This window comes from Lissotriton vulgaris, chromosome 6 (genome assembly GCF_964263255.1).
Source record: "Lissotriton vulgaris chromosome 6, aLisVul1.2, whole genome shotgun sequence".
Classification (NCBI taxonomy): Eukaryota; Metazoa; Chordata; class Amphibia; order Caudata; family Salamandridae; genus Lissotriton; species Lissotriton vulgaris.
The window spans coordinates 177,224,952-177,243,291 of record NC_141694.1 but is presented as its reverse complement, the minus strand read 5'-3'; positions in this window follow the sequence as shown (position 1 = coordinate 177,243,291).

The following is an 18,340-nucleotide window of genomic DNA, read 5'->3' as shown; positions in this document are numbered from 1 at the left end:
AAATTCCCCCAAAAAGAAGGTCGCAAGTTTAAAAATCAGATATGCCGAGGATCTTGAGGATACAACTAAAGAACGGGGAGTGGGCCCAGACAATGCTGAACAGTGCAGCAGAAGTTACCATAGTTCACAGGATCCTGAAGGATCATCTGGAGACAGTGGAATTGAATGAGTACATTCGAGTTGAAACTGCCGATACCCGGGTTTGCATACACCATAAGTTATATGAAAAAACACTTCGGATAGCGGGGGACATAATCAAAAAAATAAGAGCACTCTTTTGGGAGAAGCTCTCTAAGGGTTATGACATTCTTCTAGCTGAAAAAGACTGGCCACCTAAATGTGTTAGGGAGTGCCCACATGGTGAAGAGATCATTATGCCAGCCTTCTCAAACCATATTCCTATAAAAAAAAAATACACCTATGCCAGATAATGGGCTGTAGCCCAGGCTCCAGCATTGTATATAAATCTTGAGGGATGGGATAAGGACTCTCCTCACCATAAGATCCAGATAAAAAAAATCAACCTACTGCTCAGAGGCAGTATCCAATTAAGCAAGAAAATAAAAAACAAGTCAGGGAGTTCTAAGATCAACTTGAATACCAAGGGGTGATTGAAACATGCACCTCGTCAATGAACAATCCTTTGTTTCCTGTGTCTAAACCAGACAATACATATCCACTAGTTATGGACTACAGAATTTAAACTCTTGTTGCAAAACCTTTGCTGTACAAAATGCACACAGTGCAGCACTGATGAATAGCAACGTGCGCAAAAAATATAAAACCACATTAGATATTTCAAATGGTTTCTTCTGTCAAAATATTTTACCTGAAAGCAGGTATTTGACCGCTTTCTCAATTATGGGGAGACAGCGTCAGTTCTGTCTTCTCCCCCAGGGATTCAAGTTAGTCCAGGGTTATTTTGAAGCCAGAGTAACAGAGTTACTACAAATGTATGATGATGAGGCATTATCATATGTCGATGACATCTATCTTACAGGCAATGATTTGGACAGGCACTTGAACAGGGTGAACACCATAATACCTGGTTTCGCCTCTGAAGGGTACAAATTCAATTTTAAGAAATCAAGAATTGCCCACCTCAACGTCCTATTCTTAGGATACGAACTTTCAAGTGAAGGCAAAAGCGTGGCAGCAAACTTTTTAGAAAAATGTGCACTGGTCCAACCTCCAAAAACGCTAAAAAACTTGCAGTCAAATCTAGGCTTCCTGAATTTCGGAAGAACTTACATTCTCAGCTACACAGAAAGGGTTAAACCTCTCTACGAACTAATCAAACCTGATTTCAAACCTGCTAATTGGACTCAAGAACACGCAGAAATTTTGCGTTCAGTACAAACAGACATGTTAGCAACAAAACATTTACAGACACGCGTAAATTGTACGCAACCTTGTAATTCGAATCATCCCAGGGATATGCGGATTCACATACCTAACCTTTAAAGCCCTTGCATGCTGATGACGACCGGGAGCCGGCATGGCACACAGTGCTTGTGTGCTGATGATCGTTCCCGGCCATCATGACCGCACCCGCGAACGGAATATGCCTCATAGGCACAGAATCGCGGCAGCATGCAAAGGATTAATGAAGGTTATACAGATGGATCAGCACAGCCCGCAATTGGGGGTAAACAAGCTTATAGTGCTGCGTGCGCGATTTTTAAAGTCACTGGCACGATGGTAAATTCAGAACGATGGTCACAAAAACTCAATCTCACGGAGACAGTACAGCTCAGTGAGCTGAACTACAGGCTTTGAAGATGGTGCTTCAAAATATCGATCGCGAATTCCCCACACTCATAGTGTGCGATTCATATTACTGCGTCCAGTCTTACAATGAATACTTGCAGAACTGTGTTCAAAACGGTTTCAAAGACGCGAAAGGTGGGACAATCAAGCATAAATTGCCTTGGGAACAAGTAGTTCTATTACAAAAAGAACTACAAAAGACTCACGTGATCCATACACTGAGTCATCAGCGTGATGGCGTTCACTTTGCAGGGATTTCATTGGCTGATGAAGCCACGAAAGCAACTGTGCAAACGGCTTTCGTGCTGCAATCACTCGTTCAAAAACAGAAATAGACGGTGAAAAAATGCTAGCTATCAATGCCGCAAGCAAAGGCAGCGGAGCTTCGTTACCTCTAAACTATCCACCCGAATATACATATATAATTGATGCCAACTCTGTTCCCTTTGCTCGAATCCCTGGAGTGGGGGATAGAGTAATTCCAAACATGGAACACAGATTAGGAATAATCTTAGCAGCACATGAAGGGCTTGCCTCTGCACACGCAGGTGTTTCCGCCACAGTGTCATTGTTAAAGCAAAGATACTGGTGGTCACGCATGAGAAAACAGACCCAATACTATGTTTTGGAATGTGAAATCTGCCAGAAAATGAAAGTTTCAACTGTGAAACGTCCAGCGCAGACGCCCCTTTTAATTTCAGATAAACAACTAGCGTGCGTTTACCTGGACCACTGTGGTCCCTTACAGAGGGATGGCAACTATAAATATATCTTGGTCGCAGTGGATTCCTGCTCAAGATTCATTTGGATGTGGCCTCAGTGTTCCGCTGACACCTGAACTGTTATAAAAGATTTGCGAGTCATTATCGGCACATACGCAATCAGCACACTACATTCTGACCAGGGTCCTGCTTTTAGCTCTCGAGCTTTCAAGGAGGCCATGGCCAATCTGGGCGTTGCATTGCGGTTTTTGAGTCCATTCCATCCTGAGGGAAATGCTGTTGTGGAAAGAAAAAAAAACTGTGACATAAAGCAATTTATAACAGCTAGGATATTAGGCTCGGGTGATGGGTGGGTCAAACATCTAATAAGTGTCCAACGTAGTCTTAACAATCTGCCAAGAAATTCTCTGGGTGGAATAACTCCATATGAAATACTTTTTGGTACTAGAATGATAGTCAAAGACCTCGATTGTCATACTTCAGAGGAAGAACAAAAACCCTTTGATATCAAAGACCGTTTAGCTGTTTTGCTGGACTTAAATGAAACACGACGAAGTCTAAGCAACACATTACAGAAGCCAATGACCACTGAAGAAAAACCACCTGTCCCAGCAAGATCTGTCTGGATTCCAAAGATTGGGGATCTAGTTAGAAGAAAAATTGTGGATAAGAAGGAAATTGGGCCTTCTTACATCAAACCAGTTCCTGTACTAGCAGTCCACGGAACAAGAACAGTGTTACTGCCGCCCCTTGCTGGAAGAAAGGAGAACCGGTCCGTGTCCATCGACCTGGTCAAACCATATCATGTGGCCGATAATAAGTAGTAGGTCCAGTGGACTCCAAAGATGTAGCAGACAACCAAATCTTGGTACCATCCAAGATGTTCAAACTGAAAGACTCATCACCTTTGAAGAATCTGCAGTGAGAAAAGAAGGATTATACAACAAAGCCATGGAACTTGTGCCTCTTGAAACCCAAATAACAGTTGGTCAAGACACTCCTGTCTACAATGATATATCCTCTGACTATAGTAATATGACAAGGGATCAAGCAGCTCCAGCGATTTCAAGTAATCCGGATGCAATACCAACTATTGACAGAACTGCCTCTGGCTATTTTATCAACTTTGATACCTTTTCTGAGAATCTCGGTGAGCCTGAAATAACGCCAACAAATAAAACTTTCAAAGAACAAGTAACAGAACTTTCTTCTCACTGGCTTGCAAATACATATCTGGTTTCACCATGGGTTGAATTTTTGATTGTGTTAGGTGTACTTTTTCTCCTACTTTGGCTCATTGGCACAGCAAGTAAGAACATCAACTTGCTCTAAAGCCACACAAATCATCTCATTGTGAACTAAGAGACCTGTCATCATTGAACAGCACAGCCGTGGCCCTACCTGGTGGTATAGCATAGGACAGAACTGATTATGACATTTATGGTCCTGTTGAGCTCTTGAAGATTCCACACCAATTTAAGGTTTCCTTGAGTGATTTTGTTTCACCCAGTACATTTTCTGATGATTGGGTCATTGAGACTGTTGATAACATGATGGCAGAATTAGAAACGTCAGCAAAATTTACAAAACATGAATACTTTTAAGGTTCATCAGATTATGAAGAAGTTTATTGTTTTAGTCATTTTGGTCATCATTTTTTGCACAAATCTGCAAACCCTAGAAATGTTTTTACTTATAATCAATGGGAACATTGTGTGACACCATTAAAGGGTAGCTCTAAAACATTTTATGAAAAATGTCCATACCTCTCAGGTTTTAATGTCACAAATCCAGAAACGTTTTACTTTAAAAATGTTAATAAGACAGGAATGAAAAGTATGTCGACTACTACTAAGCAAATTTATTCTGCAGCCTTTTATGCTCAATCGTCCACCTTAGGTTTTGACTTTTGGAAAGACAACATTGAGACAAAAACTGTCTGGGGCACAAAAGACTGGCAGGTGCAAGGTTTAGAAGCCTTATTCAGAGCCTGCATAATCCCAGAACAAATAATGTTTTTAAATGAAACTGTTCAACAACCATCTTGTCTTGGCCTTGCTAAGATAAAAGATTTAAACAAACCGTCCATACCTAAGCGAACACCTGATAGTAATGGAACTACAGATGAGGAGGTAGACGTAAACTACATTTTACAACAGAACAGAACTAATCCTGATTGGAAAAACTAGTTAATCTGGCCCACAGACACGAATAACTGTCATGATAGATTCCTGAACAAGACACAAGGGTTTACAGTAACTAGACCTGATCCAAGATATGTCCAGAGACAACATCCAGGGATATTAACAACTTACAGTGTAGGAAAACTATGCTTTGAGTGGCTACAGAAATCCACACTTCCAGATATAAAACAACACTTAACTTTACTTAAAGATGGTGTTGATTTAAGAGACTTCTTACTAGGACCTCGTAAACCACTTCATAAATGTTTCGTATACGCCGGTATATATGCTGCTTATAATGAAGCATGGAAAGTCACGCAAATGGAAACTGCAGAACGAATACGAGAAATTGGTCGTATTAATTTAGAGAAAGCTCTCTCTGTAGTTGACAATGGTTTAACAACTCTGCCATCCAGAATGTATTCTTTGAACAACATTGTATCCTCTGCCATAGACATAATGGAACAGGATTTGCTCATGTTACAACATGGCCAGTTTCAATTAAGTTCTATAATGCTGCTGAGCTGGACGTTACAAAACCTTCATTCAGGCTATGTGCCTTGGCGTCTAATCAACACCACGTCATTGTTTACTTGATATAACCTTACAGATAAACAAATCTCTTTGGCACAGAGGGGAACAGACTATATGGTGCTGAGTATAGAAAAACTGGAAAGATTACCATCAACCGTTTCTGAGAAACCAGCAGTTGAATGGATAATACATGGCACCATCACGATACCAGTGATGATTTTCCAGTTTCAGTATTGCTTAAAACACATACCAGCAGGCCTGTATGGAAGGTTGGGTAAAGCGTACATAAAGTTGACCTGGGATTTACCATACACACACAAATGTTGGAGCGGGGAAAAGGAGGTGTTTCTTAGTGGTAAAAATTACAAAAACGCACTAAGCGGAACTCTTCTATGGCAGGGCATTAATTTGCATGGAGCCTGAGATGGTTCTTCAAACAACTTATCATGCCACCTGCAGGGCTCCCCGGCAGCAGTGACAGATCCAATTATTAGGCAGCTTTCCAATGGGAGATACATAATGTTGAATGATCAAAGCTGTTGTGGAATGATGCCAGAAATAGCCTATCTATTCAGTGTGTCAGCCAGGGTCACTTGCTGTATGCAAGTATTGTTTCCTAAAAGTAAGACAGACGGGGAGTCGCCGCTATGGCCTTCACTGAACATCTCTTCTATTCAAATTGATACTTTAAGCAGAATGAAAGCCATGTGGCTCACTGGTTAGAGGCGGCAGACCCGAGAGCAGAGGACGGCCCGGGACCAGGGTTTGATGCGCGGCAGGTTTCTGGACCAGGGTCGGCGGACTCGATAATTCTCTCGCCTCGGTGCCCACTCTGATCAGCGATCACACTCGGCAACTCTGGGCATTAGCTTGCCTCATCTTCACTAACGGCCCCACCAGACCGCCGGGGATGCCTGGTCTCACCCTGGAGATGCCCATTAAGGGACCATCTCTCAGGGAAGCCAGGAAGGGTTTCGCAGCGGTCGAAGCGCCTTGGGACCCTCCGGGTAAGTAGTGCGCTATATAAATGCCTATACATACATACATACATTCTTTTACAAAAAACTGTGCCATTGACCTCGTCCAGAGAAATGTATGATCTGCAAGTTGCAAGGTCCTCTTTTTCCAAACTTCTTGCACTCTGTGTTTGGCGGCCTGCCTCTCATTTTTGGACTCGTAGCAGGGATACTATTTTTGTTCCTTCTGCTCTGTTATGCAAGTCCAGTCACCAGCGATACCCTGATTACCATGGAGAACACTCTTCTGGCAATGCAGTATCGTGAAAGCATAACACAGATTCTTGGCTTGGCTCGTTTGAAACATCTGAATGCCACATGGTTCCTTTAGTTCAGACCAATCTGGCAAGATTGCATCTTACCTGTTGTACGATGCCTACTTTGTGGAGAGGAATGGGTGTCGGATATTTGTCTTACACCTCCATCAGCACTGCCAACATATGTTGACGCTTTGCTTGGTTCTATAACGGCTCATGCACTGTGTTGCCCCCAACTGTCTCATCTGTGTACGATTGATCTACTTAATGAAGTGGTTCAACTTTCACCTACTGTGGTAGACAATTTCTTTGCCAGCTTAGAAGATTTATTGTTTTCTCCTGACACCGAGAATAACTTTTGAAATTAGAACACAGCGTTCTATGAACTCCGAATTCGACCTTCGCTTTTTCAAAACAAAACTTCTACCTTTGAAACTGGATTTGATTTGACTTTTTTTTTCCAAAATTGAACTTTTTCTTTTTTTTTCTGGCACAAAGTAAATCTGCTTAAAATAGAACTATTCTTAGAGAACAAGAAATTCTTTGAATACTTCCTAGAAACAATATTGACCTTATCCACAAACCAAAACAGTTTATATATTCTTATATGGGATGGTCTCAACTTTTTTCTTCTGTAACTTCATAACTGTCATTTTCGTGATTCATTCGTTTAGCATTGCCAATATCATATTATATGCTTACAATGAAATCATTGCTTTTATATGCTTACTGTTCAAATACTCATTTTATGTGTACAACCATTTTCAAATGCATTTTGTGTATTTTTGAGTGGGATTGTAAACACGTGCTTTAGATATGTTTTAAATGCTTAGAATTTAGTAATGTTGAACATAATAAAGTGGAGTGGGTGTTGGTTAGGATTTTAGGACCCTAGTGTAATTTTCCCGATTCATGCCCTTATATAGGTATAAATCACCATATCCTTATTTAGGCATAGAAATCATAACCATATTTAGACATAGCTCATGCAGTCCAAATACGGCATGGCTACTTCCACTAGTCTTGAAAATCCATAGTTAGGGACGTCCCCTTGCTTGAATATTGATTTGTCCAAGAACTCATGGAGTTTTCAAAGAACTGAGACATCTTTGATGACGTTATTATGTCCACCTTTACGTCAAACTCGGCACCTTCAAGGTATAAATATGCCAACACTTGCCCTAGCAAAGACACGGTGGTTTGGAGCAGTTCAACTATCTACTTGCCAGACACATCTCGCTACAGCAAGTGCCAAAGGAAGCCAACCCTCCAGCAGGTGCAGTGAGATAAAGGCTGTCTTTTCTCTTGCTGAGAAATCCAGCTCCAATGTTTCCAAGCTCCCCTTGCGGGGGGTTCGGAAATCGAGTCCTTGAGACAGAGAGATACCAGACCTCCTTCATTCTAAACCAAGGTACGGAGCTGGTTTGACCCTAAGAGAAATCATGGATAGATTCTTGGCAAAAAGAATACTAAACTTATGCTACACCACACTTACTTCTTCCCTCATACTAGAATTAGGTTAGGTACATTGGGGTAGGTGTATTTTAGAAAAGCCAGTTGAGTGTTTTTTTTGTTTTTTTCATTATAGTATAAGTCAGGGCAAACGTACACATATCAATTGCCGTCTTTGTCTGCATTAATATAAAAACCATAAAACAGCAAAGCAATTCTGCATATTCACATATCATAGAATCAGACCCATTCATACAACCCCTTCCCCCCGCCACCCGCAACACAAGTGCCCCATTACAAGGTAACATTTTCTGCAATAATTTCTGGTGGATCACAGAATTATCCCCTAAACTTATTCCAAGCCCCCCATACTTTTCCCCACTTTTGAGGACATCCGCGATGTATAAAGACCGCTTTTTCCGCCACCCTCGCTCCATCCATATCTTTACACCATTTTTGAAGCGTAGGCAGCGTTTCCGACCCCCACAACATAGCAATATTCTGTTTCGCCATCATCATACCAAGCATAGCCCAGTCCTGTTCCTGATGATTGAGGTCATTCGGCTCCCACACATTTAGTAGAGAGCGCCTCGGCTCCGGTAGGACCGAGATTTCTAGTGCCTGAGAAATAGTGTGCATTATTTTGACCCAGTATGCCACAATGGGGGTGACCCAGTTCTGGGACACCCCCGCGCCGCACGGCCACCAGCTGCTGCAGTGCTTCCCCGCCTTCTGCCTCGCTGCCCCGGCTCCGCCACGTGACCACGCCCCCTGACATCGAGCGGCGTGGTCTGTGCTCGCTTCTGGCTCTGTTTCACTGTATCTGCCTGTATTGTATTTCTGAATAGTTTTTGTTGTTTAAATTGCACCTTTGTCCCCCCATTTCTGCCTGTTTAGCCTTAGTTTTCAGCCGCCGTCTCATCCCTCCCCGCTCCCGCTTCCCGCCACCACCACTGACCCCGCCCCTTTTTCTTTCTGTACCCTCCCCGCTCCCGCCTCCCAGCTGCTCCGCCCACCCGCGCACTTGGCCATATATGGCGACCGTGCGACGCAGGTGAGTGTGACCCAGTTCTGGGACACCCCCGCGCCGCACGGCCACCAGCTGCTGCAGTGCTTCCCCGCCTTCTGCCTCGCTGCCCCGGCTCCGCCGCGTGAGCACGCCCCCTGACATCAAGCGGCGTGGTCTGTCCTCGCTTCTGGCTCTGTTTCACTGTATCTGCCTGTATTGTATTTTTGAATAGTTTTTGTTGTTTAAATTGCACCTTTGTCCCCCCATTTCTGCCTGTTAACCTTAGTTTTCAGCCGCCGTCTCATCCCTCCCCGCTCCTGCTTCCCGCCACCACCACTGACCCCGCCCCTTTTTCTTTATGTACCCTCCCCGCCTCCCAGCTGCTCCGCCCACCCGCGCACTTCGCCATATATGGCGACCGTGCGAACGCGCAGCGGTCGCGCGCAGTGGGCGCGCCGATTGTGCGCCGAAGGCGCGCCAAAGGTAAGCCCGTCTATGCCCGTCCGCGCCTGGACCGCGCCCAGTGCCAGGACCCCTGGCCCCCTCCGACAGAAGACGACCCGACTGACCTACAACACCATCGACCTCACCGCACTCAACACCGGCGGCATCCCTGGATGTTACCGAGCCACCCCGAAGCACACCCACGGACCCTTCAGCTGCCACGCCTGCAAATTCACCTGCATCCGGACCTGCCTCGCACCAGCACCCGCCAAGTCGAACACCAGCAGCACCCACCTGAAGTGCATCCTCCTCAACACCCGCTCCGTCCACAGACACGCCATCGAACTCTGGAACCTCCTCGACACCACAGCCCCTGACGTTGCCTTCCTCACGGAGACCTGGATGAACGCCTCTTCAGCGCCCGACATCGCCATCGCCATCCCAGAGGGCTACAAGATCATCCGGAGGGACCGCACCGCCAACCAGGTGGGAGGAGGCATCGCCATCATCCAAAGGAACACCATCCGCATCACGACCAGCACCGACAACACCCTTAACACCGCTGAACACCTGCATTTCCAGATCCACACCGACCCGAAGACCACCCTCAGAGGCACCCTGATCTACCGACCTCCGGGACCACGCACCCAATTCAGCGAGGACATCGCCGACTTCGTCAGCCCGCATGCCCTCCCCTCCGCTGACTACATCCTCCTGGGGGACCTCAACTTCCACCTGGAGAACAACAACGACCGCAACACCAGCACCCTGCTCGACAACCTCGCCAATCTTGGACTCAAGCAGCTGGTGTCCACCCCCACCCACCTCGCCGGACACACACTCGACGCAGTCTTCTCATCCAGCACAGACATCGACTTCAGCCACGCCACAGAGCTTCAATGGACGGACCACAGCTGTGTCCACTTCACCTTCAGAAGAACGACGACCCACCACCACCAGCAACAGGTTGCCCGCAGAAGCTGGAACAAGATCACAGCCGACCAGCTCGCCACCTCCTTGAGCCAGCACCCTCCTGCCAGCTCAGCGAACCCCAGCCAGGCCGCAGACAACCTCACGAAGTGGATCAGCAACTGCGCGGACGAGCTCGCCCCACTGAGGACCCCGCCCAGCAGACCCGGCAGCAAGAAAGCCCCATGGTTCTCCGACGAACTCAAGAGCTCCAAGAAGAACTGCCGAGCCCTCGAGAAAGTCTGGAGAAGGGAACCAACACCGGACAACAGGACCACCTTCAAGCTTGCCACCCGGAAGCACCACCAGCTGATCCGCGCCACCAAGAAAACTGCATTCAAGGACCAGCTGGACAACAATGCACACAACTGCAAGGAACTCTTCAACATCGTGAAAGAGCTCTCCAACCCCAGTGCAGGAAACAACGACATCACCCCATCGCAAGAACTCTGCAACTCCCTCGCCTCATACTTCCACAACAAGATCGCGGACATACACAGCAGCTTCAACAACCAACCATTGCACACCACCAAGACCGAGCCACCACCCCCCACCACCACCCTCCGCGCCTGGACTCCGATCAGCACCGAAGTCACCGTCCGCACAATGAACTCCATCCACTCAGGATCTCCGACTGACCCCTGCCCCCACCACGTCTTCAACAAGGCCGACGCTGTCATCGCACCCCACCTGCGAGACATCATCAACACATCCTTCAACACCGCCATCTTCCCTGAGAGCTGGAAGCACGCCGAGCTCAGCGCTCTACTCAAGAAACCCACAGCGGATCCCACCGAACTCAAGAATTACCGCCCCATCTCGCTCCTCCCGTTTCCAGCCAAAGTCATCGAGAAGACCGTCAACAAACAGCTGGCCGCCTTCCTTGAGACGAATGGATCCCTCGACCCCTCACAGTCTGGCTTCCAAGCCAACCACAGCACCGAGACCGCCCTCATCGCCGCCACCGATGACATCCGAGCCCTGAAGGACAACGGAGAAACAGCGGCCCTCATCCTCCTAGACCTCTCCGCGGCATTCAACACTGTCTGCCACCGCACCCTAGTACAGCGCCTCAGCAACGTCGGAATCCAGGAGAAGGCTCTGGAATGGATCATCTCCTTCCTCGACGGAAGAACACAGAGAGTCCGCCTACCACCGTACAAGTCAGAGGCCACCGAAGTCATCTGCGGCGTCCCTCAAGGATCCTCACTGAGCCCCACCCTCTTCAACGTCTACATGAGCCCCCTCGCGGCCATCGCACGCCAACACAACCTCAACATAATCTCCTACGCCGATGACACCCAGCTGATCCTCTCCCTGACCAACGACCCCGCCGCCGCCAGAACCAATCTGCGCCAAGGAATGAAAGAGGTAGCCGAGTGGATGACGACCAGCCGCCTGAAACTGAACTCAGACAAGACGGAGGTCCTCATCCTAGGCTCTTCGCCCTCCACCTGGGACGACTCCTGGTGGCCTCCCGCCCTGGGCACCGCACCCAAACCAACAGACCACGCACGCAACCTGGGCTTCATCCTGGACCCCTCCCTCTCCATGACCAGGCAAGTCAACGCCGTCTCCTCGGCGTGCTTCAACATCCTACGCATGCTATGGAAGATCTTCTGGTGGATCCCCACCGAGACCAGGAAGACCGTCACCCAGGCCCTCGTCACCAGTCGACTGGACTACGGCAACGCCCTCTACGCCGGTACCACCGCCAAGCTCCAGAAAAGACTCCAGCGGATCCAGAACGCCTCAGCCAGAATCATCCTCGACATCCCACGAACCAGCCACATCTCCGGACATCTCAGAGACCTGCATTGGCTCCCCGTCAACAAAAGAATCACCTTCCGCCTCCTCACCCACGCACACAAAGCCCTACACGACCAAGGCCCGAGCTACCTCAACAACCGAATCAACTTCTACGCTCCCAAACGCCACCTCCGCTCAGCTAACCACGCCCTCGCCGCTGTCCCCCGCATCCGAAGAGCGACAACAGGAGGAAGGTCCTTCTCCTACCTGGCCGCCAAGACCTGGAACTCCCTCCCGACCGATCTGCGCCTGACCCAAGACCACCTCTCCTTCAGGAAGAAGCTGAAGACCTGGCTGTTCGAGCAGTAACGGCACCCCCATCCCCCCAGCGCCTTGAGACCCTACGGGTAGGTAGTGCGCTCTATAATTGTCTTTGATTGATTGAATGCGCGGGCAGTCCCAAATGGTGTGGTTAAATGTGCCCTCCCCCCCACAACTGCGCAGACAGTATTTGTGCGTCGCTGCTCCCATTGCGTGGAGTGTTGTCCTAGTGTAATATGTGCAGTGCAGCACTTTGAGTTGGACCAGTCGGAGCCTGGATGGTATCGCTGTCTCACAGGGTGAGGACAGAGCTTCCTGTCACTCTGATTCTTCAAAGTCGCCCACTTCCCTGGACCAGGTTTGTCTCAGCTTGGATGTTGGGTCCGGCAAGTTGTTCACCAGCTTACGATACATCAAGGACGTCGCCCTATTCGTCATGTGTTCCGTCAGAAGTCTATCTTCCAATGGGGTGGCTTCCTGTAGTGAAGTGCCCAGTGGTACGACTGCTTGGAGCGCATGTCCGATATGTAAATATCTAAACTTCTCTGTGTGCCCCATGCCGTACTGTGTTTGTAGATGTACAAAATCGACCACCGCCTTCTTTTTCCAAAGATCTCCTACCACTGAGAGCCCAATATTGTCCCAGTTTTGGAACCCTTTATTCCTGCGGAGGAAACCTAGCTGTTGGGAGTCCCACAGCAGTGTAATTTGCGTGACTGTCCCTGCACACTGCAATCGAGTATGCGCCTGGTATCAAATATGTACTGTGTGTGCAGTAGGGCCAATCATCCCCAGGGGCTTACGGCATCTTAGAGATTCGCCATCTGTCCTTTCTCTTCCAAATTCTGCCTGTCTGCATGGTACGCCAGCTCGTATTGTGGGGCATGCAACCAATGATTTATTATCTTAAGGTGCGCCGCCCAGTAGTGCAGTTGCACATTCAGAAGTGCTATCCCTCCATCGTACCAGCTGCGTACTTGTTTGTCCTGTGCAATCCGTGCTGTCTTATTTCCCCATAATAAACTGGTGACCTCCGCCGCTATGGCCCTTAAATAGGCTTGTGGGACTAAGAGTGGTGTGTTTTCGAGAACATAGAGAAAGCATGGAAGCACCATCATTTTATAGAGCCCGCCTTTCCCAACAGTGTAAGGGAAGATTACGCCACACCACCACATCGCGTTTAAATCGGTCGAATTGGGGCTTTACATTTCTCGTATAGAACTCAGTGTCAGTCAGTCAGTCAGTCAAAAAACTTTATTCAGTTGATTAAAACCATAAAAGCAATACATGTTACATAAAATCAGGCTAAAAATACAATTAAACAGATTTAGAGAATTGATTGCTACTACTTCTTAAACCACAAAAAAGACACATTCTTAAAAAAGCCGATAGATGTGCGGAACACCTGTAACAGGATGTTTGAAACGTTCTCACCGAAGTATACAAGAGTCAGATTAGGAGATTAGTTAATGCGGCGGCTCTAAGTTTGTTTCTCCTGGCGGCTGCAACCAAAAAACAAGTTACGCCGTATGTAACCTGTACCGAGTTCAACATCTGAAGATGTAATAAAGCTGGCCGTACCTGGGCAAAATTCAAATGTTTCAGAATAGGAACAAGGAATTTTTTCCGAGGCACCAGGTAATGCTCACAGAACATGACCAGGTGCAGAGTGTCCAGTGTGGAAAAACAATCACAGGTGCAGGGGGGGAGATTTTCTGGGGTGCCCCATTCTGTGTACAAGCCAAGGACAAGATGGATGAGGTTGAACCTGAACCTTGTGAGCAAGAAGCGATGATAGGGCTTAGTGACATATTTTAAATAAGGTTCCATAGCTGTAGATGTGGAAAGTTGGAAAAGTAATCTCACAGTAGGTTTACGAAGTTCAACCGTTTCCCTTTCCCATTCCATCAAAGTTCGAAAGTGCTGCTTCACCCACTTAGCATCCTCTTTTTTAAGATTTTGTGGAAGAGAGTACATTTCCGGGCGCCCTAGCCTCGCGCATGCCGCTCTAACATACACCAGCCATGGTATATTGTGAGCTTTGTCCAGGGACATACAATCTTTAAGGATGCAGTGATTCAGACTGATTTCCTCATTTGTCCAGGTTTTAATCCAGCATATCACTGGGGACTTTTTTAGGAGATCAGAGACATATCCCATGCCAATTTCATTGTGGATTGAATGTGTGGGGGAAGATTTCGGCAGTGACAACAGAGCTCGTATGAAATTGTTTTCAGCAATTTGTATGCCTGGGGTTGAGACGTAGCCCCAAATGTCAGCCCCATAGGATGCGATTGCCACACATTTGGCTCTGTAAATCCTGGTCATGGCTTCCATAGGTCTCGAGCCCAGTCTTTTGGAAAAACTCAGAAGCGCTGTGGTGGATCGGATGGCTCCATTCTCCTTGAGTTTCATTTGGGCCTTCCAAGTTCCTCTCTCGTCGAAGGTAACGCCCAAGTAACAAAAGGAAGGGACCCTCGAAATTGGCGAGTTATTACAGCTAAAGGATCTAATCTTCGTGTGTTTCTTTCGTGGGCCTACGACCATGACATGGGATTTGGCGGCATTAATCTTTAGGTCTAGGGCTTCCATAAGAAGTCCAAAATGATCCAAAAGTCTTTGCAGGCCTGTGCCAGTCTGAGCTATAAGGACAGCGTCGTCCGCGTATAGGAGGACCGGGACAGGTAACCCCCCCCATACGCGGCATGTCCAGGGTGACTGAGTTCAAAGATTTCCCCAAGGAGTTGATGTACAGTGTAAAAAGGAGGGGGGCCAGGATGCAGCCTTGTCTGACCCCTCTGCCTGATCTGAACTTTGCTGTGCACCTTCCTTCCCTCGTTACCCTAACGGACGCAAACAGATTTAAATGGAGGTCGTGCAGAAAGTTAACCAAGGTAATGTCCAAGCCCAAATTACGCAAAATAATCCACAGTTTTGAACGATTGACCAAATCAAGGGCGGAAGATAAATCCATAAACCCCAAATAAAGAAGCCCCCCCTTCACCACGGTGTATTTGCTAATAATAAGATTAAGGTTTAAACATTGGTCCATCGTCCCTCTGTGTGCTCTGAAGCCATACTGTAAGTCTGAGAGGATCCCGCTCTCCTCCAGCCAATCCCCCAGTCTATGCAGGATGACTCTGCCTAAGATCTTAACGGCGGAGTCCAGCAGGGAGATTGGCCTATAGCAGGCCGGATCCCCCCTGTTCCCTTTCTTGAATATGAGCACAATTATGGAGGTGGACCAGGAAGATGGGAAGCCAGCTGCCGGTATCGCGTTAAAAACGTTGGTTAAAATCTTTGACCAAAATTGTGGGTACTGGATGTAGAGATCTGCAGGGACCCCGTCGGGTCCCGGGGCCTTGTGTTTACTTGTGTCTCTTTTCGCCTTTTCTACCTCCATGGTGTTAAACTCCATGACCAAGTTGGATGAATCATGGGCATTGGCAGGTGAAGCATGAACTGTGGATTCATAGATTTTTTCAAAATGGGCTAGCCATCTATTGTCCTCTATGACACAGTCTAAATCCAATTTCCCGTTTTCAGAAAAAAAGGGCTGATTTACAATGGCCCAAAACTTTTTACTATCTCTCAGCACATCCGTGGATAGCAGGCTCTCCCATGCTTCTTCCTTGATTCGGGTTTTACGGTTAAAAACTGCAGTTTTATATTCCTTCCTTAAAGTGGCCACTAATAGCCTATCCCAGGTTTATGTTTTATGGCTTTCATCAAGGCACTATGTTTTTGCGAGCATTCATTATTAAACCATTTATGGATCTTTGTCTTCCTTTGCCCGACTGACCTTCGCTCCAGGTTCTTGGAGATCCTTGCACAGATCTCCTCATATGCAGCCAAGACATCAGGGCCCCGGGCGGTTGGATCTAGGCATACTGCCATATTAGACTCAGACTCTTGGGCAAGTGAATGAAAGAAGTGATCAGGGACAATCATCTCCCATTTTAGGCGCCTTCCCTGCTCTTTGGACTTCAGGTCCCTTGGAGCTGCCACGCCAATCGTTCTCCCATTCCGGAAACAGTCTAAATCCAAAGTCAGAAGGACAGGATAATGATCACTAAAAGTGGCGGTGACCACCCCGTACTCACGTGCCCTTGCCAGCGCCCCATTTGAGACACAAATATAGTCTATGACGGTGTTAGCGTCTCTCCCGACGAAGGTTGGGGCTCTAGGCTCAGTGATATTTTGGTCAAGTTCATAAAGGTTTAAGTTAGCTAAGAAGGTCTTGAGATACTCGCCCTCATTTGTGTGCGCAAAGTGGGGAATAGCTTCAGTCGGTATACCCCTGTATCTATCATTATAGCAGCCACCCTCACAGGGGTGAATGTTAAAATCCCCCAGGATTACCAGCTCTGGGGCGGTAGTGCAATCAGATCTATAGACTGACAGAAAATGTAACAAAGAGATCAAATGTTCGTTCACGGTGGAGGACTCCTTGGAATTATAAAAGTTAATCAGTAAAAAAGTCTTTGAATCAGGAAGGGTCCACTCCACCGCTAGCGTATTTATTGGTGCTGAATTTAGCTTTTTAAAGACCCCTGCCAGTTCCAGGGAACACAATGTAAGTAGGCCGCCCTTTGCTCTCCCTCTTGCACCTGGTACAGCAGGCGTGGAAAAGCTACAGAAACCATCCAAAGAAAAGGTAGTTGTAGTGTCCCATGTTTCTTGGATTCCTAGGATGTGATATTGTTTAATGAATCCTTGCCATATAGGGTCTAAAGCCTTTGCATTTAATCCCGCCACATTCCAGGTGAGAAATTTACATAGTGCTAAGTCTGTATTAGGGGCAATGGGCATGGCCACGCCCCGACTCTCACTCTCCACCAAGCTGTTTCCGGATGTAAAGGATGAATTATCTACGGTCAGGTCCACTGTTGCAACAACCTTGCGCGAAGAGGTTGGACTAGTCCGGGTGCTCCACCCCCCTAGGGAGCCCTGTGCGTGTCAGTCCACCCAATCTGTGGTTGACAGACATTCGAAGCGATTCGCTATAGGGAAGTGCAAGAGGTTAGGTGGCCCATTTAGTGGCTGGGGGTATGGGTAGGGTTGGATGAGCTGAGGACCGTAAAAGGGACCACCTTGCCGTGGTCTACCTCCTCTACTCCTCCCAGCCCCTCTCCCTGGCGAGAGGTTGTGTGTCCCAGGGAAGGTTGGATCTCTGTCTGGGTATACGGTTGTGTGGTCCTTTAAACCAACTCCAGCGACTGTCCGCTTGATTGTGGGGAAGATAAAAGTACGAGAGAGGTCTAGCAGTCACCGTACTTGCCTGATATCTGGGGGCCCCGCTACAACAAATAAAGTCTACAACCTCCGGATTCTCGAAAGTAACCACCACACAATCCCCTGGTAGATTTTTTCTGTTGCTTCCAACCCAAGGAGCCCTCTCTATCATCAGGATGTTGCTAGGTATGTTTGGCGGAAGGGGGTAATTGTTAGCAAGCCAATGACATACTTTATTTTTGAGAGCCTGGTATGATTCTTCTTCTAATGAAGGGATTTCAGTGACTCCAGTGAGAATGACCACGTAGGGCGCGGCATCCGGGGGGAGGTGAATATTTCTGCGAGCCATGCCCTTGGCTTTATCGTGTGTGTCAGGTTTTGGAGCCTGAGATAAACCATCACTGGATGTGGCCTGGAGGGTTGAATCATTTTTGGGTGGAATCTGTATTGAGACTGTTTTCTTAGTTTGATCTCCTACCGGGGGTTTAGGTTTAGAGCCAGCCTGATTTGGTTTGTTACTGGGTTTCTTGGCCGTCATTTTATTGGTCTCCGACACTTTGTGGGCAACCATCTGGGTCTTTGCGGGTTTAGTTGGATTGGTGACCTGAGTGGGTTTGTTATTTAAAGTGAAGCTGGGGGCACTTATATCCTTATGTATATTTTTAAGGCCGTTTCCAAG